Consider the following 26296-nt stretch of genomic DNA (forward strand, 5'->3'; position numbering starts at 1 on the left):
AACAACAGAACGCGAAGACGCAGACTGAAATTAGTCTGTCTCGTTTTAAGACTCTCCCTAATGATCCTCTGAATGAATCCCTGCTCTTTGGCAACAATAATTTCGGAGTTAAATATCAGCTAATTTATTTTTTTTGTGTGCGTCCTGATGGCACACAATGGGTTCTACACTTGGCAGCGGCGCCTCGTGGGATGAAACGAAGTGAATTGTCAGGGGGAGAATCAGGGGTTTTGTTGCTCTGCCAGCGAAGGAGCAGCACGGGCAGAGCCTGGTCCTGCTCTCAGGCGTGGGGTCTTCGCTGGGGTCTTGATGGAAGGCGAAGCTCCAGTTTGGAAGCCCTTCTGGGGTGGCTGTGGGGTGGCAGGGCAGGCAGGGCTGCTCGCCCCGAGGGCTGTGCCATTCCCAAATTGGCCCTCCCGTGTCCCTCAGCCTGCACCACACACTGACAGCCGTGTCCCAGATTAACTGCGGTGCTGACACCGCTCTGCTCCCCCGCCCTACAAACCTGTCAGGGAACGCATGAAAGCAGCTTTTTTTTTTTTTTTCTCCTCTTTTTCCCCGTTTTTTTCTCGAGCCTTGGGAGTTTTACATATCGGGAGAGAAACAAGGAGGCGCCGAGGCTTTGATATTCCCTGGCACATCTCGTGCAGAGATCACTTGGTTTCTTCGCGGCGTCACCACCAGCTCATGATGTTCCGCCTGCCATGGGAACGGGGGCAGAGAGGCAGCTCAGCTCAGCTCCCTGCTGCAGATGCCTCCAAAGAGGTGTGGAGGGAGATAGACCCAAAATAACTTCAGGGCTTTCCCTTTTTTTTTTTTTTTTTTATTTTGCAGGGAGCTCGGGCTGAGGCAGGGTGGGGCATTCACAGCCCTTGGATGTGGGGACCCTCACAGGTACCACTGTCTGAGTCTCCCTGTGCAGGTGAGGCAGGTCAGACCTGCACCCAGCGCCCTGGTCTGACTCCAGTTTTCCCAGTTCTGGGTGCAGGCTGGGAGCTGGGATTCTTATAATTGCAAGCACCATCCCTGTGGGTACTAGAGAACACATTAAAAGGGCTGATTTCAATTTCCATCTTCTAAGGGGTTTATTAAGAAACAGTGTGGGTAAATATCCTCCATCCAATTATGACAATCACCTTGAAGGTACGGTGTCCTTTTAAACAAACATTAGATGCCTTATTAAGTCTAAATTAAATGCTCACTAAGGGCCATTCATTGACAAAGAAATGTTTCCAAAAGTAATGAGCAGGTCACCTCACTGGTGTATTACTGCCCGACCTTGGCTCTCTGAGAGACAGCCCCAGATAATGCACCAAAGGCTTGGCTGATGAATGGCTGTGCTGAAATGCTCTTGACCTTAGGAGACACTCCAAAGTGATGAACAGTTAATGATGAAAGGCTCCAGAAAGAGATTGTTTTAATTTCTGGCCATAACATGCAATTTTTAGCCTTGGTGGGGGAGGGAAGGGAGGAGAGTGCGAGGAATGGAGAGAGGAGGGTAGATTTCAATATTTAGCCAAAAGTGGTTTAATAGCACTGCTGAGATGCACTGAACTTCTGGCTCAGAGATGCTGTAAGGGGTGAGCAGTGCTTTCCTCAGCCCCCTCTAAATTCATGACAGGTGGTAATCACTGAGCTTTTCCTCAGGGTGTTTGGTGAGTGCCACTCCTAATACACCCCACAGCCTCCTGGGCTTCCAGCATCCTCCGAGCTGACCTCTTGGTCTCCCAGCAAAAGCCTCTCTCCCCCTTCATGACCAAAAGGCCACCAGATGATGACCCATGTTCCTCCACCCCCAATCCCTTCTTCCCAAGCTCCAGCACCAGCCAAGGCACCAGAGAGAGCCCAGCACCTCCTCGTCAGCCTGTGATTGCTTTGGCCCCTGAAGCAGTTGCTTTTCTCCCATTCTGAAGGCAATAAAAGTAATGAGAAGAGTGATGGTGCCATCTGCTCCCAGAGCTTTTCACCTGTGCTGGGAAGGCAATTTGTTTCCCTGACTCTGTCAGACACATCCCCCAGGCAGCAGCAGGAGAGCTCAGCAATCCAGGAGCCTTTTTCCCTGGCACAGGGAGCTGTGCAAGAGGTTTGAGACTTGGAAAAAGAAGCATCCAGGTGCATCCGTTCACTTGGAGGGACAGAGCAAGGGATGGAGAAGTTGCTTGTGAGCTGGAGATGAAACTAGCCCTGGATAAAAACATCTTCATGGCTTGGAGACCAACCTGGGGTGCTGTGTATCCCAGAAGTCATGTCAGTCCTTCAAGATGGTGCCATTAATGGTCTCACTGGAGTATTCAGAGAAGGATGTGCAGATTTTACTGCCCAAAACAAAAGAATGAACAAAACCAAGTGAACAAAAGGTAAGGGGAAGGGGGAGAATGGCTTGAGAATAGTAACCAGGATTTTGATTTTGTTCTCTTGGTCTGTTGGCTGAGAAATCAATAGAGGAGGTAAAAAAGGGGAAAAGAAAGATTTGGCTGGAAAAGTCAGGCTGAGATTCACTTGGAATCACGAGACAAAGTCCCCATAGGGCGAGGCTGGAGCAAGACTTGCCAGCAGAGCTGCAGGTCCCCATGGGGCCAGGCTTGGTGACAATGGCAATTTGTTCTGGGTGCCAAAGCTCCCCTTGGTAAACAACACCAAAACATCAGAGCTCAGCCTGTGAACACTAACACTGCACCCCTGACCCTTGGGCAGCCTCAGATGGTGGGGGTTTGAGGATTTTCTTGAGGTCAGAGGCAGTGGTTGGTATTGGTGTGACCCTCAGTGTGAGCCACCAGCTCACGCTTCTTCCTCCATCTCTCTGAGGAAATGAGAGGGATTTTTGTTTTTTCCCCTCCCTGGTAGCTGAATGTAGAAAGATGTATTGGTTCAATCTAAAGGCACAGCAAACAGTCACAGGGCCTTGGCTCCACAGGGATTTTTTTGTTCTATTTTTTTTTTTTTTAACCAACTAATTACATTTTAAACAAATTCTCACTCTTGAGCTTGTTGGGAAGTGTCAGCTCCTGTTTTTCTCATCTGGCCTCACAATGCTCTCTGTGGCTGAGTTTGCCTAACACTTTGATTAACCTTTCAGGGCACTTTGCTTATGAAACAGCGAAACAAATGAACAATGTGCCCCTTTGCCTGAAGTTTCAGTCCAGCTGCTCTTTAATTGGCCTGTGCCCTGAGTTTTAAAGTGGCCCAGTCTCCATCCTCCGTTTTCATCTATGCCCACTCACCACAAAGATAACCCTGGAGAAACACAGAGATGCAACATATATAATATATGAGTGTCTCTCTCCCTGTATATGTTTATAAAATCAAACTATCTCCTCTGCTTTGAGTAAAAAGCAGGGCTTCACCTTACTCCAGGGCATATGGGCTTTCATGATGGGGAAAGCGAAGTTGCAAAGTCTTTGGGGGACCTTTCATACTTCCTAACTGTAGGCATCTAACTAAAAAGCTTCAGTGAAGACCTTAACCATCCTAAAACAGAGAACAGGAGGGCAAGAGAGAAGTGAATGGCTCCAGAGGGCAACTGTGAGTCACAGGAGACAGGGTGGAAGGACCTTGAAAAATCATTGAGTTCATTTCCCTGCCTCCAGGCAAGATCAGCTCGACCAAAACCTCTCCTGACAGATGTTTGTCTGATCTCTCCTCCAGATTTTCTTTTGCTGCTGTTTTAATCCCATTATTTCTTGCCACGAGAGCCGTGAACTTGTAAAATTAGAAAAAAAACCACCTGAATTCTTCTCCTCTCTGTGGAAAACTTGAACATACTTGGTGAACTTTCTTTGCCTTCAGCCTTTTCTTCCACAGGGTTCCTTTAGTTTTCTTCTGCTGAGGTGTTCTCTGGACCCCTTGCCCTACTCACTGTTTTCTTCCACGTATTCCTACTGCCTATTCTCTGCCTTAGGTGTTCTTGAACTGCCATTGGGATGTGCCCATTTTTCTTCCTCTTCCTTCCAGCCGGTTTGGAAAGACAGCAGCAACACTCCCTCAAGAGTCACCTCAACCAGAAGGAGGGTCAGGAAGGAAGGCCTGGTTTTGCTTCACGTGCTTCTTGGCAAGACATGCAAGGGCTGCAGAAGAATTCCTGTGGGATTTCACTCTGATCTTATCATCCAAGAGAAAACTGAGGTACTCCAGGGCCAGCCCCTCCAAAGGAAAGCTTTCCAAAGTGTCTGGTCTCAGGTAAGAGCTGCTAACACTAAGGGCAGGTGGGATGGATGGACCTCTCCAAAGGCATCTCTAAACTCATTCCAGGGTCTTTCTTCTGTTGGGCAAGGACTAAATATAAATATTTCCTGCTCCACTAACTCACCCTGCCAGTCTTTGAGCACAAATCCCTCACCCCACATGTGCCAGTGGTCTCTTAGGAAGGAAACCTTTGATTTGAATCAATTGGGCTTGATCTCATCTTAGAAAACCCTCACAGCCTGTGTTAGACTGGTAAAATATATTCACTCAGCCACTGAAAGCTTGGCCTCTCTGGCTCCTGGATGCAGAAAAGCCTCGTTAAGGAGTTGCTGCACATGGATCTGGGGGGAGAGGGAAGTCAGGAGCAGAGGACACAAGAAACGGTTCTACAGTCCATTAACTACACCCCAAAAGAAGGGCTGAGGTCTTTGAGGAGACCTGCAGAGAGCATCCATCTAAAGCTTCATTTCAGCTGCTAAAAATATGCAAGAGCTGATTTTCTCCTGCTTGCCTTTCCCCTTACAAGGCGAAAATCCTCCCGCTAATGGCCTGTAATCTCTCTGCCATTCCTGGTGGCAAATAACTGGTGAGTCTCGAAGGGCGAAGGAGCTGACTTCTGCTTTTGTTCTTGCAGATGGGAAACATTAGCAGTGACAACTTGAGCTGTGCAATATGTTTTACTCCGGGAGGAGAGAGGCTGGTGCTGCAGGAACAATACGATTAAAGCTGCCGAGCAGTGGGAGCCGCTGACTCAAAGGCTCAGCTGAGCAGGGGGAGGGCAGTGCCCTGACCCCCCACGGGACCTCTGCACCCAAGCCATCCTTCTTCCTTCCCCCCTGGACCGCCTCTGACCCTGGCAGGGATGCTCCCCTGCCCACCAAAAGCCTTTTCCCCGAGGAAACAGCCACCCGGAGGAGGTGCCAGGGCGTTCCTGCACAGAAGGATGAGCTCGAAGTAATCTACTCCAGCAAGATATGGAGGCAGACTTTTGGCCAGGATCCAGGTTTTTATTAATATCCCAGGCTGGGGGAAGGGAAAGCTGTTCTTCCTTTCACAGAGAAAGTGTCGAGAGGAGGAAGAGAGACACATTTCTGTTCAAGCCTTCTGCAGCCTCCAGGCTCTCGCTGCCTTGGGGGGTTTCTCGTGGGTATGTTTGCAGGTCAGTGGGAAGGCCCAGGGTGTTGTGGATTCCTGTGGTAGGACATATGTGTAAAAATCCTTTTTCATTTTATACACTGGTAGGTGGAACTGAGAGGAAGGGGAACTTTGTTTTTTGCTTAATAATTTATTTTTAATCCTGGCTTGAGGAGAAACCCGATTCCTGGGACAGCAAATGCTTCACTCAGAGCAGAGGAAGGACAGAATTCAGGCCAGTTTGGGGAGGTTTAGGATGAGAAGCTCTGCTGTAATCTCTACTCTGCCCACAGGGTCATCACATGTTGTCCATATGGGAGGTTTCATCCCCAAAGTCTGCTCAGCCCATAGTTCCCCACAAGGATCACAGTGCCTGAGTTGGGCATCTGGGCTTCAACCACAGCAAACATCACCCATCTGCTGAAAATTTATTTTAGGGCAGCCAAGGCACCCCAGAACATCCATAAGAAATTCTATGTGGAAAACTGCTGGACAAAAAGGAAGGATTTGGGGATTATCCAACATTAAAAGCAGCAAAGAATGGGAACACATAGTCCAACATTTTTATCTTTAGGTCTTCTTTTAACCTTTTCTTTTTCTCAGGTGTTGGTGGTAGAGCTCTGGACTATCACAGATGACATCATTAATTTGGATTTCAGGAAGCCTTCAAGGAAGATCTCTGTTGTCAGCTCTGCTCTTTTTTTTCTTTTTTTTTTTTTTTTTTTTTAGCTACTAGACAAGCCAAGGAGATTTAGGAAAGCCCTTAGGGCTCAGCAGGAGGACAGGTCCTGAAAGATGAAGAGTTTGGCAGCCAGCTTGGGATGGGCAAGCTCATGTGCCTTCCACACAAAGAGCATTCAGCCCTGGGTTGTGTCCAAGGAGCAGAAATCAGCCTGACACTGGGAACAGGAGGCATCCTACCCCTGAGAAATGTCACCCTCAGTCCAGGAGCATCATGTCAGCTTTCCTCCAGCACAGAGACTTTACCTTTCCTGGGGCTGCAACACCAGTATTTTGGAAGCAGAGACATCACAGAGTTTTGGGAGCCACCACAGACAACACAGCAGGAAGCATCTCTTCTGCTCCTTCTTCCCTCCTGCTCCCCCTGCTCCTCCCCATCGCCCTTCTCTTCCCTCCTCCTGTGTGATGGAGGCAGCAGAACATGCTCCTCTTTATAGAACTGCTGTGGGTTGTGAGGTTTAATTTGCTTTTCTTGGGGGATCAAGTCTTTCTGACTGCAGAGGGAACACAAGCCTGCTTGGCACGTGTCAGAACCAAAGCAAAGCTTTGCCCTGTGACGACACATCTTCCTGGCACAGGGCATCCATCACCACTGCTACAGAACTGCCCCACGGTGCCTCAGAGCACCCACTTCTGTGGCTGATGGGACTGCACCAGAGCACCAGCATAGCCCAGCAGCTTGCAGGACAAATATTGGCCAGCTTGATGGCTTCTCCTTTGGAATAACCCCACATCTGGGAGTGCAGGGTCCTGACATTGCTACTAAGTGCCCTGGAAAGAAGCACAGCTAAGAACAAAGTATGCAAGGCAGGAGAGAGACTGGGAGAAAAATGTGCAGGGAACAGTCTATTAATACCTGCCTGTACTGCCATTGGCTTTAATCAGCGCTAATAATCCCTCACTGTCAGGAGCATTTCCATTGAGCCTCTAATTTTAAATAATTATTATAATAAGGATTCTACTACCAAATGCTAGAAACAGCATCACTGTCACTAGGACTGTACCTAGTAATTGAAAAACAAACAGGCAGAGGATCTATCAACCACACACACCAAAGAAAGAGAACATTAACTACCAGGCTGCAAAGCCCTTTACTTGTCATAATATATTAAGTGTTTCATTACACATCCTGCTGGAGCTGCAATCATAGGATAAGCCAGATATGGGAAGACCTAAAGGGCCAACATATTCTAGGGAAATAAGGTTTGTGTCAATATTGTTCTGCTCAAATACAGCATCTGTCATAAGGATTGGCCTCATCTCCTGTTTGGAAACTTGAGGGTCGTGGTTTTAGGTGTCTGGGAGAGCATCCACCCAGCTGCACACAGCTCACAAAGGGGTGAAATCCTTGATGCACATCCGAGTTCCTCCTGTGCACTGATTTTTCTCTCACTTCATTAATTCCATCTTAGGGAGGAAAACCATAGAATCACAGAACGCTTTGTTTGCATGCTCTTTGTCCCTGAATTCAAGTGAGCAGCTGGAAAACATCCCTGAAGAGGCTCCCTGGGGAGGTGGTGGCTGTGGGAGCAGCTCAGGAGAGGAGAGATGCTGGTGGCTGGGATCTGGCTTGTGGGGTGGACTTAATGAACAGGTCTTGAGCTCTTACTCCATTTCCCTGAGCTGCCCAACTCCCCAGCTCTCTCCACACCCATCAGTGTGCTGCCTAATTGACCAATTGATTAATTGACCAAGGACATAACAGCTTTTCTTCCTCTCTGTCTAAATTAGACTCACACTGCTGCTCTGGTCCTGGCGTGGAGATCCAGCACCACGAGCCTTGGAGCTGCCTTACAGTGCTGGTGGCTTCCAAGGAAAAGGACCTTCTCTGGAATTCCTTTGGGGTTTAAAGCATTGCTTAGAAGAGCATTTGCAGTGCTGGTCATTAAGCTCCTTCCAGAGAATCTGTGGCTGCTCCATCGCTGGAAGCGTCCAAGGCCAGGTCGGATGGGGCTTGGAGAAACCAGGGCTAGTGGAAAGTGTCCCTGCCCATGGCAGGGGGTTGGAATGAGGTGAGTTTTAAGGTCCCTTCCCACCCAAACCATTCTAGGATTCTATGAAAACCAACCTTTTTTTCTTTAAAAATAACCACAGGGGCAAATTTCCCACCACTCCTACCAAAAGCCTTTAAGTATCTCCCCACTTAGCACAGCAACATCACTGCAACATCAAGGAAATTCATCCTTCCCCTTTCATTTGGAATGGTTGTGAAGCCCAGAGGAGATAAAATTCACTTCAAAAGAGAAAGAATTGGGAGAAGGACCCAGAAGTCTCAGCTCAGTTTCTTTTTAGGCTTTCCACAATCTCAGCTCTGTTTCATAAGAGCTGCTGTTTATGTGCCACCAGCTGCTTCTCCTCTGCCTTTTACTGTCCTTGAAAGTGGAAGCTTCCAAGCTTTGGTTTAAATTTATTATTGATAATAAAATAAATAAGCAATCATTGCAAAAAGCCCTAAAACACTTTCACGCTTAATTTAAATGCACCAATATAACATTTGGAATAATCTCATGAATAGATGCAGGAACTAAGATCACGTAAAATAACATCAGCAAATTATCTAGTTGCCAACACGACTTTCTGATAATAAAAGGCAGCTCAGGACAATTTACCATTGTTTAACCTAATTTATTTATCTCCACACAATCACAGCACAGCCCTGGGGGGAAACAGAGGGGGAAAATAATTGGGAGTTGATTTATTTCTATTCGTTCGCTCTAAATTGGAGCAGAAAATAAAAAGGTGGAATATTTTACAGAGGGGGAAAAAGAAAAAAATCATGCCAGAAAAATTAAATCTCTTTGGAGGGAGCCAGTTTTCAGCTGCATGTTGCCCACCTGGCTGGTTCTTCTGCAGGCAGAAAGCAAAGCAGACAGCAGCCATCCCAGCAGGCACTGGGGAGTTGCCATTCCCATTCCCCCAATGGGAAAAATCCATTCTTTTATTCGATAAATCCATTTTTTTTGCTGCTGAAAATTACAATCTTTACGGAAAGGCTATTTTCCTGTTAAAATGCCAACTCGATCCGGAAAATAACAGCGCAGGCCCCGCTACTGAAGAGCTTGAAAAGGTTAAGGCAAGTCTAAAAGCTATTTGGGAAACACGTGGCCACTTCTGTGGGGAAGAAAATGCATCATTTCAGAGGTGAAGCCGGAACACCTGGACTCCACAGCCTGCCAGGCTTGTTTTGGAGGCAGCAGAGGAGATGTATCCCTTCACCTGTGGCAGACTCGGCAGGAAAACAAAACGTTTGGGGAGAAGAATGGAAAAGCTCCTAATTTATCACAGGTTTGATGTGTTCCCACACCTGCTTGAAAGGAAGGCAGAGGAAAAGGAACATTCAGCAAAGCCAGTGCAGCACAGGGATGTCCAGGGGAAGGAGGGCTGTGTGCAGGGTTTGGCCTTGGTTTGTAGCTCAGGAGTCCTTCACTGTCCAGATTTTGGCAGGATGGAATGTCCCAGACGTGCAGCTGCCCACACCAACTCAGCAAGTCACCAAGGTGCAGGATCTCACCTCGGAGCTCCCCAAATCCTGGGAGGTTGCCTGCCACATCATGGCATTTAGAACTGGTTTGCTCAGGGACAATGCAAGATCAGTTCAGACTGGACTTGCTACTAGACTCAGATTAAATTTAGCCTGAGAAAGGCTGGGCAGGGGTCCCAGCAAAGCAGAAGACAATGCTTTCATTTGCCAAGCTGGAAATACGATGACAAAACCAGAAAAAAAGAATGAAATAGGACTTTCCACTTTTGATTATAACTTCTACAGAGCTCCTTCCTGCAGACACCTGCCCTGTGAGAGAATGTCCTTGCACCCAAGCTGGAACAAAGCTGCCAAGCCTGGCACCAGAACCAACAGGAGGACCAGGGCAGGAGAGCAGCTTTCATCTCTCCTGGGTCACAGGGGGGGGTCTCCCAAATCCTGGTGTCTCCTGGATTTGATTGCACAATCTGCATGTGCATAACAGAAAGTGGGACTTTGGGAGAAGCACTTTGCTTCCTATACAGAAAGGAGCCACTTTAAAATTCTGTATTTCTTTTAAACCGCACTTGAAACACGAATTATTTTGCTAAAGCCTTGCCCTACTGGTCATGTAAAGATTTCAAGCCAGAGGCAAGTTTCCTTGCCTAATTCCCATGTCTCTGCTGACCTTCCCTCTATCCCACCAGCCCCATCCCAGCAAAGCCAGCTGAGGACCAGAGGGGATTCACTCCTGCCCTGGCGTTTCACTGGAGCATCACTTCTGCCACTCAACCCTGCCCTTAGGAACTGGGAGCTGTAAATGCTTTCAATGTTTGTTGTTTTCCTTCCTTTGTTATCCATTTAACATCTTTATACATCAAAGCAGCCTATTTATAGTCGCCTTCTCCAGGAGGATCTGAGCTGCTCCTTTGGCTGTAGCAGGATCTGTAGCCATGGGCCACATCAAGCAAACACACAAACTGAGAGAGATCTGTCTTTGTGTTGCAAATAGTGCTGCTCTTTTAACTCTGTCTGTAGCTAAAGCTGAGCAGGAACAAGGAGCCCAATTCTCCCAAGGATTCTCCACCTCACATGTGAAAACAGAGAGTGCCTCACATTTTACTTGCACTAGACTCAACTTTTAGTATTTTCTTTGGCAAAAATGGGAAGAAGCATCCCATGGCCAAACTGAAACTGCAATTAATGACTGAATTTGTGTACGGTTTCTCACAGGGCCTGGGTCTAATTATTCCACTAGATGGACCCAATACCATTCCTGGTGTCATGTGCCCTCCTGGGACAGGTCTTTACACAAGGCAGCCCTGAGCAGCCCTTGAGGACACGATTACAGCATCCCAGGATGTAAAATCTCATTACAACTTCTTCTTTTGTCCCACACCAACATCAAGTCCATAGGGAAACACTTTCCTTCGGTTATTTGGTTTAATTAATGTGTGTAACAAAAACCTATTTAAATGAAGTTACAGCAAGAGAGCAGAGCTCTGCTCCATGGCTGTAAAAACCCACTGCCAATGCTGGGTGTTCCCAGGGCTGCCTTCACCTGACTGTGGTAGTCACAAATAACAGCAAAAAAAAAAAGGAATGTAAATTCCAAACAAACTCTGCCATCTGTCATCCTGGCCACCAGATGTGTACTTTTCCTGCAGGATGGGTGTCCATCAAAGCAGGACAATCATCTCTCTTGCTCTTGGCATGTGGGTGAGCTGCCCAGTTGGTGTTTGTGCTCCCTGCTCCACTGGGAGTTACAGATGGCAGGCCTCTTCAATATTTTATCAACCTCAGCCACCATCTAAAATCCCCAAGCAGCCTAATTTCTGCTTTCCTAAATCTACTGAAATGGAAAGTTTACCCAGAGTGATTTTCAGGCAAGATGACTCAAGACAGAGTCCTCAACTGAACTCACCTCACTCTCCAGCAGCAAAGCCACCCTGAGTTCTTTGAACCTGCAAGTAGAGATGGAATAAAAGGCCTGTGCTCTCAGAGGGCTCAGCTGAGCACAGCTGATCTCTGACAGTGCCTGGCCCCAGCAACAGAGGCTGCTGAAGCTTTGCCAGACATTGCTATGTGCAAATATACTGTGGCATCCCACAGCCCAGTAGAAGAAATGAGTGGTCCAGATTCACTTGCAACTCCCAAGTTGCTTTCGAGTCTCTCAGAGAATCACTGGAAAAACAGCAGCCTTAGAGAGAACAATCCACTCCAGCTAACTCCTAATACTCTGTCCTGAGCAAGAGTTAAAATATTTATAATTGGCCACAATAAAATTAAAAGCAAGTTTAATAACTCTGCTCGGTTTAGGGCTGCCAAGGGAAGCTGGGCTGTGCTGAACACAGGCTGTCACTTGTGGGCTGCAAGCCTGGCACTGCTCACATTGACTCACAGAATCATTTAGGTTGGAAAAGACCTCTGAGATCATTGAGTCCAACCACCATATTCACCACTGAACCACGTCCCCAGTGCCACATCCACATGCCTCTTGAACAATTCCAAGGATGGTGATTCCAGCACTTCCCTGGGCAGCCTGTTGCATTGCCTGACTGTTTGAGTGAGCTGAATAGTCAACAGTTTTTGCTTCGGAGGAGATATTGAAACAAACAGTTGCTGGAATGGCACAATATCACTAATCTTGCCTTGATTCACCTTAAAATTCTTACTAGCTTTATTTTTCTGAGTCCGGCCCTTCCTTGCTGGTGCTGCTCAGCACCTGCTGGGTTCCTCCTCCAACCACACCAGTGACTAAGGCACACCCCAACGAGTGAGAAACCAGCCCATTTCTCCAGTGAGGATGTGACATTCACCTCTCCCTTGTCACGTTGTCACCAGTGACTGAAAGCAGACAGAAGGATGGATGAGAGAGGCAACTTCAAGGTTGTCCAGTTTATTCCCAGCAACAGCCTCTGGAAGCAAATCCCAAACCCAGGCTCTGGAGAGGGAGTGCTGATGAGGCTGTGCCCTTCAAACAAGGACTTCTTCTGTTTCCACAGGAGTGGAAAAGGAAACTGAGGAAGGAAAGCAGAGTGATGCCATCAAGGTCATGCAGGCACAAGAAAGCCCAATACTCCCTGCAGATTCCTCCATCTACTTAACCTGAAGGTACTGTCCTCATTTTGGTCCCAGGCACAGCTCCAGCTTCCTGGCCCCCAAGGCAAACCCCGACCCAGAGGAAGATGCTCCTCAGCTGGGGGAACTACATGGCTTTGGGCAGGTGAAAGCCAATTAGCCTCTTCCTCCTTTCCTTTCTCAATCTCATTTTCACCTGTTTCTCTTGCTTATCCCTTGGCCATTCAGCCTGTTCAATTAGCACCCTCTCTGCAGGGGCTGAGGAACAAGCCTTGGCAACAGAGATTTAACCCTTCCCAAGCCAGAAAAGATGGTGTGAAACTACAGCCAGAGAATTGCCCTTCTCTCCCCAGGTCCTGCTGCACAGTGGTTTTGGCACCAGGGGTACCTCCTTGCTCATGGCAGTGGCCTCCTTGGCTGCAGAGCAGCTGGAGTAGCTGCACTTCCCAGTTGGCATTCCCTGCTCAAGGAAACACTTATTTCCCTACAGATTTACTCCTCTGTTTACCCAACAGGAGCAATTACCTGCTTTTCTTTGTCGGATTTGTGTTATGGCAAACAGAGAGTTTGATCCAGAAGGAGCTGGGGAATTGCTCAGTCATCCAGACCTTCCTGAGATGACTGGACAAAGGAACTGGTTTTGGGGGTTTGTGGTTTTTTTTTCATTAATTTTGACCCTAACACTTTAAGATTCTGCACAGTGTTTGCTGATAAATGGTAATTCTTTAAGCCCCCATAACTCAGTCTCCTCCAACCCACATCTTGAGCATGGCCAATGGGAAGAAAGGTTGTCTGGGAAGCTATAGAGATTCATAGGGGTGCTTTAGGGTACCCCAGTCATCTAATCTTAAGATGTAGTTTATACACATGCACTTATAGACAGCACCTTTGTACTTGCAGCTGGATGTTAAACTGGTGTAAACAGAGCCCCCAGAACCCAAAGCAACAGAATCCTCCAGTTCCTCTTGCCAGCTTCTGGATATTGGTGTTTACCTGTGTGTTTGCAGTGTCTCCTGCACTGAAGTTTCCACTTGGCTCACAAGCAGGTAGCTCACAAGGGCACTAATTGGGATTCCCTGCGTGGACCTGGCAGGGTGTGCAGCTCCCCTGTGCAGGCACAGCACCCTGCATCAGTATTCCAGGGAGGCTCCGCTCATCAAACCTTCCCTGCAACAATTATCTGGAATCTAGAACTGATCAACGAGTGGATGACATGGCCCAAGAAAAATACACAGCTGGAAATGTGCCAGTTGTGTCTGAATTCTCCAACTTGCATTATAATCCCACATCATACTTTATAATGACGAACCCTCTGGCTGTGTTTGTGCTCCCGAAATATATTAATGTCAGCTGCTCTGCCCGACCCCAGGCATTAAAAGCACTGCTGGATTTGAGCTGTAATCCTTGATGCAAAAGTGTAATCCAAGCAGGACTAGTACATGTGTGTATAACTGGCCAAAAGACCAGATTAAAGGAGCAGCATCTGCCTCCAAACAGCCTTTGGAATTCCTGTGCTGTTCGGTGCAAGGAAATGAAACAATGCACTGGTTTAATTTTCGTTTCAAACTAACCCAAATCCTCGTTTCTCATCTTCTCCCTGAACTTTGGGGAGGATTACAGGGAACCTTTTGGACTTGCTCTCCCCCCCCAGCACGCAGGTTCTCGCTCACACACCTGGACTTGCCCTGCAAGAGGGGGTGCCAGCAGGGTCCCCCACACCCCAGAGACACTGAGCCCCCTTCCCCAGCCCTGCTCTCACAGAGGGTGCAATGAAAGGCTCCAAAAATCAGTGTCTGTTTGTTTGACACTTAACATTCCTCCCAGGTTTTGGGTTGGCAGAAGGAGGGATGCGTGAGAGGCGCCTGGAGTTTGAGGAGGCTGCAGGACCAAGTGGAACAGCTTTCAATTATCACGAGCCTCAGCCACGGTAATGAAAATTGCATCATCCTGCTGAGCTGCAGCCACCAACAGCAAGGACAGCTTCCCAAAGCAGGAGCAGCCTGTGGTTTCCCTCCTGCCTACACCTGAGCCACCTTGGCTGCAGAGAAAGGATATGAATGAGGACAAACTCCTTGAAGCAGAAGGAACAAGACCAATTTGCAGCAGTTGAGGCTCTGCCTGCTGGGTGTTGTGCTCTTGCTGGATCTGGGCAGTGGTGGCTGTTGCCTGGATCTTTAGGATGAGATGTCACCCCCACTGGAGGCATTCACACATAGCTTGGGAAGCTCACCTGGGGAAGAGACAGGGATTGCTGTCTCTGCTCCAGGTTTTACCTCTCCCAGCTCGGAGGCTGTGAGCTGGAGCCCTGGAGCAAAGCTGCTCGGTTGTCTGAGCACACTGTCCCAAACCCCATCTCCTGTCAGATGGTAGTGGGAGCAGGACCCATTTGCACACCCTCATCACAACCCCTCCCTGTCTTTCTCCTGTGCTCCTCCCAGCACCCTCATTTGCAATTTTCACATGTTTCTGCTCTGTCTCCCTGGACCATAAATCATATAACCAAGAAAGGCAAGCTGGGCTGACAGAAGACATCAGCAATAAGTCAGACAAGAGAAGAGATACCATGGCAGCAGAAAACAGGCCAGTGCTGTAATAATAGCATCTATTTTATTTATTGTGCCATCTAAAAGTTCTCACTGTCTGTGTCTCAATACTCCGTGCCAGGGGACAGGAGGGACAGCTGACTGTAATAAGAGCTGACCTGAGCTGTTGTGAAGAGCTTGAAAAAAAGACAAATAGGAAAGAACCCAAAATAGTCTCAAATAATAGAGTTCTGCTATTGCCTTGTCTTTCTGAAATCTTTTACAGGTGATACTCACTGATCCAACACCACTGCTGGATTTGCTCCCCATTTGGGATTAAAGCCTGGGATGGGGTTATTGGGTTATCCATTATACCTGGTGTTGCACTGGGGTCAAATGGGTGTGAAATACCTGGCACTGGCTTTGCCTGGGAGAAGATGAGCACCCAAAGTGCCACGGGATGACAACCAGACTCCTCAGGCTCACAAACCTTCCTGGAAGGACGTGCCATGTGTTGACCTAAACGTACTCATCCAAAGCATTGTCCTTCCTCAAGCTGTGCTGCTGCTTGGCACACAGCAAAGTGGAACAGGACCTTCTAAATATAGAGCTTTTTTTTTAATGGTTGCAAGAGGGGAAAATATCCCAGATCCATTTATCTTTGCAAGGGAGCACCATGGGGATTTCATAATTAAACTGTGCACATCCAGTTGCTATGGAGCTTTTACCAGTCCCTGTATCCATCAGCCAGAGGAAAATGGGTCAAGTGTAGCTCTCTGCAGTCACCAGTGCCCAAATCTGGTTTCTCCCTTGCAGAATGGCATTTGAGCTCATGGTGTTGGTGGCCATGGTTTGCACCAGCAGCCAAGTCAGTGCTGAGCTGGGACCTCCTTGGGGGCTTTTGTAGCTCCTGACCTCACATTTGTACCATGGCCAAGCCCATGGAAACCTCCACCATATCACAGCAATGGCCTTGCAAGGACCCATTTGAAAATCTGGTTTAATTTTTCATGTCTTCAGCAGTGTCAGTCCCAACTTAAAAAATAAATATATAGACAGAAGAAAAACCAGCCTTGCCAAAGACCCCAGAGCAGCCTGATTGCTGTTTCTGTCCTTCACTTCCTGGCCCTAAAATTTCAATTCCAATTTTAGCCAGGGATGTTTGCCCTGAAGGTAGCCTATCTCTGCTTATCTTGATTTTTCCACGAAAATCAGCCAGGTGCCCTCCTACCTTGTGAGTGATTCTTTGAGAAGGCTGTAACGACAAATAAAATACGCCACAGGCACTTCCTCCAAACTGCTCTGGGAAATACATTATGTGTATTTCTTGGTCACCTTTAAGCAGGTTTATGGAAAAGGTCAGAGCAGCTCTGTCCTCTGTGGATCCCAAAGAGGCAAAGCCAGAGCAGACAGCAGAGCAGCTGTCCTCAAGGTGGGTTTGACCTTATCAGATGGAGGCAATGTAGGAAAGCACATTATAAAAAAAATGTTGCTGGTGCAATTAGGCAGATGCCTCTGAGACTGGGACAGTGAAAACTCCTGCACAGCCAGCATGGGCCTGGGATGTGGGCTGGAGCAGCATCACCTCCAAAAAGCATCAAGCAGTGGAAAGCAGTGGGGTGTGTGCATAGATTATGGATTTAATTATAATCTCCCAGCCCACTGTTTGGAGCAGAGGGAGGGAGATGTTATTATTACTCACTTGCAGGAACTTTCAGATCTTCTCACTTTTAATCACTCAAACTACTGGGGATGATTAGTGCTTTGCTGCCTCAAAAATATGGTTCTTGGCAGGCAAGGTCATCCTGCATCAGCTCGTTGCCTCCAGCAAGGGCCAGTCACCTCTTCCTGGGCCCAGCCACCAGAGTGGCAAGTACTCTTCCCGTTATCATGGAATAATTTGGGTTGGAATCATGACCTTAAAGATCTTCTCATTCCACCCCCCTGCCATGGGCGGGGACACCTTCCGTTATTTTTACCCTTGACTTGTGTTTGCCTGAGGGCACTGTAAAAGCTCTAATGAGTGTGCACAAGGAAGAGACACCGAGGGATTTCTTCTCTCACAAACACCCAAAGCTCCCGGCCAAGGTGGTCATTTATCAACCTCGTTATGCCATCAAAACAAATTGCCTCAAAACACAACAAAGGGCTCTTTTGGCGTGTTAACAGCAAGAGCTCGAGGAGGAAAAGGGCCATAAAAATAATGATCAGTAGTTTTATGGTAAAGACTTCCACAGGGAAGAGATGATGGTTTTGTGTGTCCAGCAGCCAGGAACTGCTCAGCTGCTTGCTCAGGGGGAGAAAACGTCAAGCAACCACCAGCAGTTTGCAAATCCTGCGAAGATGCCGGGGAACAGGGCAGAGGGAACTCCCACAGCCACATCCCAAAGCTGTGGATTTCAGGGAAAAAAAAAAAAAGCTAAATACTTCCCAACTCTGAGCTCTTGTTAGCCCACTCCCACCGCAGGACTAAGCCAGAACTCTCCACTTCCTGAGCAAAATGCAAAGCCCCTTTAATGAGGTTAATTAAAACGTGGAGCCTGGGGCCGTGTCCTGCAGCTGCAGGAGCATCAGCTCGGCCATTAGTGCAGCGGGTGCTGGTAATTAGAGCAGCACCAGCAATTACTTGCTTACTGTTATTCTCGGTCTTGCTGTTGTTTTTCACTCTCTTCCAAAAAGACATACGGACCCCATGCACCCTTTGATCGAGCTGGAAAGTGGACCCTGCTCTGAGTTCGATTTGGAGGGTTATCAAAGCCTCGCTGTACCTGAGACACAGCTGAACTGCGGGGAAAGAGAAAATCACCTAAGTCTGATGTAAAAACTAATACTGCCAAAACAACAAAAAAAATTATCCCATTCTTCGGTATTTCTAAAGAAAGGGGTAGTCCCAGATGTGAGCTCCAGCCCTGCCAGAGAGAGGAAAAGCATATTGTGCATTGCTGAGTTTTTCCAGTGCTGTTCTGTGCTCCCGAGGTTGGACCTTGTACATTTATTTATACGCGGGTGACTTAATTAGATGTTCTTTTGTCTCAAGTGGCAGTGAGATGAATCAGCACTCTCTGTACACATGCAAGGTCTCTGCTCAGGACTGGCTCCTCAGCAACTCACATCCCCATCCTTCCAAAAACCCACAGCAGGGGAAGGGGGGCTGCACTCCCCCTGGCCCAGGACCCCGGCCCAAAGCCTCCAGGGCTGCATTTCCTCAATTCACCTTTGATAACTCTGCCACAGAGGTTAAAAGCAAGGGTGTCCTTTCAGTAACGACTCAGGATGAAGAAATCCAAGCCCCAACACATTCCCAGGAGTGATGGTCTCTCTCAGGGCAGAGAGCAGGGGCATGAGTGGAACTGGTCCTGCCTCAGTCCTGAAGGACCCACCATAGATCAGCTGTTGCCAAAAGTTGCCAGGCAGAAGAGCCAAAGAAAGCTGATGAAAAGGATTCTTGTGATTAATTTTTTCCCTTCCTTTAGCCACATATCCCAGCAGAGGCTGGTTCCCCCTCCAGTCCTGCCTGCCACCCCAAACCCAGCCCCCAGGGGATTGCTCTCACCTTTCAGCACAAACAAGGTTTCCTCTGAGACAGCTCTGGAAACTCTCCTCTTGGCAGAGCTGAAGTCATTTATCCAACACCCCATTAGCAAGCCCAGATAAGCACCTGCAAGCTCAGGGATGTGGTGGGGGTATCCTCACCCTTGCTCAGCCCAATCCAACCCCACCCAGCTCAATTGGGCAGGTTACCTGTGCCACCCTAAGGATCTGGACAAGATGCAACCTGGGGACATTTGGGTCCTGAGAGGTGTTGGTCTGCATCAGGAGTTGTCCCAGCTCCCCCAGGCAGGACTCCAAGGCTGGTCCATCACCCAGTGGAGGAGCTGGTGCATGGGCAGAGCCCCCACATGTGCCAGTGCAGCTGCTGCAAAGAGGCCCTGACTTGTATGCTGATTTTTGCTGATTTTTTTTCCAGCAGCAGAACTGGTCCCTTGCTATTTACACACTGAACCCACTCGGTCATGCTCAAAGTGATGCAAGACTGAACCACAAAGTTTTACACATTTCCCCCAGTGTCTGGCTTCATTTTTCATCAATGTTTTCATATAACATTGCCAACATCACATTACAAAGGAAACGCATGGCTCTGTCAGCCAGATGTCTTTCCAGCATTCCAGCGCTTTCATTTGCAACCAGCAGTTCCTCCTGGCTCGGGAAAAGTGCTGCCCATCCCATTCCAAGGGCAGAGTGTGGAACACGGAGCAGGTGCTGATGCCCAGGGCACTGTGATTTCTCCTGGCTCTTCCTTGCTTTCACTTGGGCAGGATTTTTTTCTCTGATGGCAGATGGGAGTGGGTTGCAGCATTATCTGATTGCTACCTATTTCTGGCGCTCTCACAATATTCTGTTCCACCAGGGCAAGAAGCCATTTGTAGGGGGTTGGATGCGTGAGTGGGAAGTCGTTATGAGTTTCTTTTCTTCAGCCCCAGTAATTGATTATGCAAGAGCAGGTGGATTGTCCAACCTGCAGCTTTTGGCTGGAGGTCTGTCCTGCAGAGTTGGATCTGCTGGAGGGGCAGAGAGAGCTGTGCCATCCCCCAGCAGTGCCTGGTGGGACGGGGTGGAGGTTACAAACCACCCTGCTCCCATCTCCTCGTCAAGCTCAGCTTGGTGCTCCTCCAAAGCAGTTGGATTTAGGGCTTGGATAAAGTCTCTTGCATCTGTATTTTCAGTGAGAAATGGTGATTTAGCAAGGAAAAGCTTGGCTAGCCTTGCACTGCACATGTTGCCTCCCCTTACAAACCAGCCTTCCTCAAGCAAACAACCCCATTATGGAGTCAAACAGCTCCCCGGGGTAAAAGCTCCTAAAATAATAAAAGAACAGTCCAAGCTCCAGCACAGGAATGAATTCAACAGGAATGAGGCTTCCCAGTCCTTTGCAGTGCCAGGCTTGCAGCCAGGACAACTCAGGAATGGGTGTCAGAGCAAACTTCTCCCTCTGCCTGGGGTTGCTGGTGTTATTGCTTCCATGGCAGGGACAATATGATTTATTGAAGCTTTTTTTATTTCCCAGTGGCTCACCCAGTGCCATATGTGTGGGGAAGATAAACTGTCTCATCGCTGCCCTGATCTCTAATCGTGTCACATTTTCAGCTGCTCTGCGGTGACGGTGACACGTTGGTGTTCTGGCCTCCTGTGATGCAAAGATAAAAACAAGAAGAGGGAAAAGAGGAAGGAATGGAAATGCAGTGTGATGCTGACTGTAAAATCACACTGGCCTGGATTTCCCCTGAGAGCAGCACGTACATATGTGACTCTGCTCGGCTCTGTGGTGTCACTGGAGGCAACGTGATGGCAGTGTGTGATATCTGCATGCATGTAGGAAATTTGGGGGTTCCCAAGAGGCAGGTGCACCCTCCCAGCTCTACCTGTGAGGGGCTGCATGCCAAGAGTGAAGGGACATGGATTACCCACAGCAGAGACCTTTGCTGCTCAGAGCATCCACCCCAGGAGGTCCTGAGCAGGGGCAACACAAGCTTGTAAAGGCTCCAGGAATCCTATTTCGGTTTGTAGAAGAAAGATGGGATATTTTTATCCTTCCACATAACAAGATAACACAGAAAAAAAGCAGGGAAAACCCCCTGAAACCACCTGTCCACCTTGAAGGTGGTGTAAGAAGGGTGCTCACAGAGAGGTTACAGGGCCTCTTTGTTACCTGCCTAAAATATGACATGTGATATGTAGGGCAAAAGCTTCACAGGAAACTCCTGGGGTTTTTTATGCTATGGTTAAGCAAAGGAATAATATGACCAGATGCTCTGAAAGAGGCTGCTGGATTCATCAGTGAACAACAGAGACACCTGAACGATTAAACATGTTAGAAAGTGAAAGAAACAGAGATTAATTTCAGCACTTAATTAGAATACCTCTAATCTTCCCCTTCATGACTATTTTCCTTCTCTTCCCTTCCCTAGTTTGTCCACATGTGCTTCCAGGGAGCATCCTTCAGGGAAGAGGGAGGTGTGAGATATGCCAATGTTTATTTTAACAGCTCCTTTTTTTAGGGCTCTGCTGTGAACACGCTCCTCCTGTTGAATGGGCTTGTTGCTATGGGATAAAGTGATCCAAGTTCCCTGGTTTTGCACTTTTTCTCCCCTCCACTTACTTGCAGTTCTTGTTCCTCGCTGAGGGACATCACTGGGTGTGTTCCCAAGCCATTGGTGGCCCATCCCCCGGGACGTGCCTCCATTCCTTTCATCAGCATTTTGGGGAAATAATAGGTCACCACCCCTTTTATGCCCTCACGGAGTGTGAGCTGCAAATGGCCAGGCTGGGTGGAGCTTGGAGCAACCTGTTGGCCCTGCCCACATCAGGGGGATTGGAATGAGAGGGTCTTTAACCTGCCTTCCAACCCAAACCATTCTGTGATTCCATGAAACCAAACCCAGCCCAAACCACGCCGACCCCCAGCACTTTCTGCAGCGCTCGAGGTGGGTGTTCGACCTGCCAGAGGACCTGTGATGTTGACTTACCAGGTGGCAATTACAACATTAACACTGCGTTTAACATTTAAAATACAAAAACGTAGCAGAACAACGCTGTGGACTGTCAGGTCTGGCAGCCTGTTTTCCAGCAGCATGTTCTCAGCCGAGCATTTCAGCTCCTAACACAGTCCATTAGATACCATCACCCCCAGGACAAATTTCTTCCTGACCCTTAGCTGACAAGCCTCATGAGCCCTGGTGCGTGAGGGCTGATTGCCCTTCCGCAGGTTTTTAGCCCATCTGCTTTAACTGCACAGGCTATTTTTACGCCGAGGGCTGGAACACTTTACAGCTCTTTATCCCGGCTTTGTGCCTGCCCCAGGCAGGGGCTGCTGGCCCTGGCTCCCAGCCGGGACCGGGCAGCACCGAGCTCATCAAGCACCGAGCTCATCACCGCTGTAACGAGCCGGAGTGTGAACATCTGGCGGTGGCAGAGCAGCGTCGATTCGCTCACATTATGGTAACGCAGTAACGATGGCTGGTAATTAAACATCTGACAGTTTTTTCCTGTGCAAAACACCGCTTGATTGAGTTTTTGAAAGCAAGTCTTACGGCTGAAAGCTGGGCACAGAGCCCTGCTCCTTTGCAGCAGTTCACCCTCCTCTGCCATTGCAGTGGCGAGGGTTGAGCTCCAAACCCCTGCACCTGAGCATCCATGCAAACCTGTGTCCTTAACATGTCTGGGACTCGGGGATGCTCGGCAGGAATGCGGGATCTCCTCCTGCACAATGCCCTGCAATTCCTGAGGCTGATTTCCTGACCAGGGATCCTAAAATGTGCAGAGGAGAGCCAGCACCCAGCCCTGTGTCCAGCAAGAAGACAGGCACACACCTGGCCTGGTATGATAATCTCCATCATTGCTGTATCAGAGGATCACATCCCTGTTTGCCTCCATTCACTGCAAATCCCAAATGCCTCTGGACACTGCTGCATCCATGAGATGTGCTGACTCTTCCAGATGTTTCAGGGGAAATGACATAACTGATAGGAAAGGTGGGAGTCTGGAAGCATTTCTCTGCTGCTGGCTGAAGGCTGCCAGCTCTCAAGTGCTGTTTGCAAGAGGAAATCTTGCTGGAGAGCACAAATATTTGTGCTCAAAGGCAGTGGGCCTAACCTAACACCTTTTCTTCAGGCAAACTCCTCCTGGATTGCAGGACTCACCCAAATCTCACCTTCCAAAGTGCTGGCTGAGCCCCAGCTCCCAGAGCCACCCCTTGTGCCTCTCACCATGGCAGATCCTTTCATCCTTCCACAATGTTTGCTCCCAGTTGATCCCACGCTATTCCTTGCTCATCCCGCTAGTCATACAAAGCCAAGCCAAGTGCACAGTTCCACCACTGTATTTTCCTTGGATGTTGCTCCTGCAGTGGAGCACAGTTGACTCTCTGCTGCTCACACCCAGGATCACTGGCAAATTCCTACTCAGCTGCTAATTTAAAATCCCAGCACAGCTACTGAGCCTCCTCCTTGTGGCTTCACACTGCAGAATTGCAATAAAACTTTAATTGAATGCCTTCTTCAAAAGGGGACCTCCCTGAGTTAATGCCAGTCCCCCCTGAGTGACCCTTTGCAGCCTCAGTATGTCTATTTTATTACAGCATGCCATGGCCAATTTGATGGGAAAGGGAGACTGTTCAGGCCATGCAGAGGAAGTGCTTTAACATTCATTCAAAGTGACAGTGCCCTGGTGCAATATGACTGGTAAATGCTAAATTGCCACAGATGGCAGATTTATGTTTCCTCTCCCCAAGGTCCCTTGCCTGTGGTGCTGGGGGCTCACTGTGAGCGTTTGAAGAAGGACCCACGTTGCTGATCTGCCTGAAGACACCTTCTTTTTCAGTAGCTGGCTGCTCAGAAAGTGCCAAAATGGGCCAAATGAAAAAATTATCCTGAAAAGTAATGATGTCTTTAAAAGCCAGATCAAAAAGCCAGCAGGAGGGTGGGAAGGAGCTCAGAGCTTGTCTGTTGAGAGGGAGCTGATCCACTGCAAAGCAGCCCCAGAGCTGGGAGGATGCTGAGGACCAGGGGGGAAGCAGCAGACTATGGCCAAACCTATGGCCCTGAGCCCCTGCTGGGGTCCCAGCCGGTGGTCTGGGATGCTGATCCCTGTTCCAGACCTGCTTCTGAGGGACATTTCTCCCTCCTCTCAGAGGACACCAGAGCCATGGACTCACCAGCACCCGGAGTGACCACGGCTGCCAGCGCAGCCAATTCCTTATGTAATCCCTCCCTTGCATTCCTCTTCTCATTCTTTTTTTGGTTTTATTTGACAGATTTGCTTAAAAACCAGCGTGGGAATACAAATGACATGTTCAATAGATATCAGCTCATGGCTTTACAACGTCCCCAAGAACATAAGTACTGTATCATCACAAGTCCTCGGCACAGGCTGAGAACAAAGTCCCAGCTCAGGTCATGTCAGGGCTGTTTGTCATTGCTTGCACAGATCTGCCACACACCAAAGCCACTTCCCTTGGTGGTACATGTCCTCCTGTGATGGTTGCACAACAGACTCCTAACAGCCATGAACTTACTCTTCCTGGAGGACCTGGGACTGTTTTACAGGAGGAAGAAGCCGTTGGGGGTTAGTTAAAGCTCTGAGGGCTGTTCTGCTTCAGACAACTGCATCCCTCCTTTATGCTCCTTGGATGCAGTGTGAAGGTGACCATTCTTTTCAAATGGCTTGGGAACCATGTTTAAGAGGTTTTAAACAAATAATTTAATCCCTCTCCAGGTCAGCAGAGACATTGCTGCTCCCCTTGCTTCACGTTGGCTCTGCAGATTTTAGGAAGAGCTCATCCCTGGGTTTGTCAAGAGGCCCTCCCACCTCCCCATTTTTTTTGGCCACCACAGGAGATCAGGCCACAGATTCACCTGAGGAACCCAGGGGAAGCCTGTGCAGTTCCATGCTTCATAGGAGACCCATTTTTCTTCTGTGCTCATATCTGGAAGCTGCACTCCTCCAGCTCACAGCTTGTGTGATACCATGAATATAATCCATGCCCATCTGGCTTTTATTTATTCATGATGGTCCCGATCCTGCAATGTGCTGAAACAGAGGGTCTTGGTACCTGTCAGCTGGCAGGAGCATATCCAGGGTAAATTAATATAAAGAGGGATGTGTACATTTGTTTTTACAGTGCTATAAAAGTGGAGCTACTAGGAAATCAGCCTTTAATTGCCCTCTTAATGATTCTAACTCCTCTGCACTCGTTCAGAGCCATCTCTATTGTATCAGGTATAAAAAGAGCAGCTTCATTGACATGGTTTATGGCTTTATTAAACCCAAGGATTTTATATTAATAACCATCAGCTCCTCGGTTATATTTCCCCAGTGAAGGAAATGTGTGTATTGGTGGAGGTCCAAGGCAATTTGTAAACACAAAGTATTAAAAGGCTCAACAATTCTAAAAAGTTTTAATTGGAAACTCAACAAATTGCTTCGGAAGTTCTTAATGCTTCAATATGGAGCTCTCCGATAATGAGGAGCTAATTAAGGGGCCAGGATTCAGTTTTTTATGATAACTGTCTCCATATGGGCTCAGCACTCGGTGCTTGCAGAACTAATGAAGGTCAGGGAAGTAACAGCAAAGGAAGAAAGGAAAATTTTTAGCTCTCAGTGCTGTGATGATGCTAAGCAACAGCCAGTATTTCTGCCTGGGTTTTAGGCCAGGTGCTGACTGAGCTTCATTTAATTCATGGGACAGTCTGTGTAAGTGCTCTTGAAGTCCTGAGCTGCATTTCACAGCCCAAAGCTGCATTTCACAACCCACTGCTGCTCCTCTGGGCCTCCCCACTGGTGGGGGAAGGATGAGCTGCAGTTTCCATGGGTCAGGCTCTACCCTGCACACAGAACCAGTTACACCTGTGGATAAGCATGGCCTGGAGAACGGCAGAAGTATCCCCGTGATGAGGTGCAGGGAGCTGTGCTGGCTGTGTCTGAGCTGGGCAGACAAACATCTGTGCTGCATTTGTGTCCTACCCTGCACAAAAGCTATCCAGGCATCCCCTGGGATGGACATGAGGGCTCCAGGGAAGGGAGTTTGTCATGGTTTGAGATAGTCCCGAAATCCAATTCCCTAGCTCCCAGAGCCAAGGGTAGAAAAGGTGAACTGCAAGAATGAGAGCAAATCCCATCAGGTACCCCTGTTATCCCAAGGCAGGTGTGAACCAGCTGGAGAGCATTGGTCCATCTGAGTCACAGGATGAAGGACAGCAATGGAATGACAGGCAAAATTAAATCATAGAATGGTTTGGGTTGGAAGGGACCTTAAGGGTCATTCAGTCCCACCCCCTGCCACGGGCAGAGACACCTTCCACTATCCCATGTTGCTCCAATCTCTGTCCAAACTGGCCTTGGACACTTCCAGGGATGGGGCAGCCACAGCTTCTCTGGGCAACCTGTTCCAGGGCCTCCCCACCCTCACAGGGAAGAATTTCTTCCTAATATTTAATCTAAATCGCTGCCATTTCAGTTTAAATCCATTCCCCATTGCCCTGTCCCTCCATGTCCTTGTAAGAAGTCCCTCTCAATCACATCTGTCTCAGCCATGGAGCCAGGACTGGCATGGCTGGTGGGGCTGGGAGCAGGACCTGTCTTCTGCACCAAACCCTCACAAATCCCCAGCACAGTGCTTTCA

At 48.4% G+C, this 26296-nt stretch overlaps 1 long non-coding RNA gene across 1 annotated transcript; it reads right to left on the reverse strand.

Annotated features, from left to right (window-relative positions):
• Positions 1-21654: 21654 nt before the first annotated feature.
• LOC135424979 (uncharacterized) lies at positions 21655-25694 on the reverse strand. The gene is made up of 2 exons (XR_010435443.1): positions 25522-25694; positions 21655-24734 (listed from the first exon to the last, which is right to left on the reverse strand). It is a non-coding gene; the product is annotated as an uncharacterized LOC135424979 (long non-coding RNA).
• Between the last annotated feature and the right edge of the window lie 602 nt (positions 25695-26296).

The sequence above is a fragment of the Pseudopipra pipra genome, chromosome 20, assembly GCF_036250125.1.
Source record: "Pseudopipra pipra isolate bDixPip1 chromosome 20, bDixPip1.hap1, whole genome shotgun sequence".
Lineage (NCBI taxonomy): Eukaryota > Metazoa > Chordata > Aves > Passeriformes > Pipridae > Pseudopipra > Pseudopipra pipra.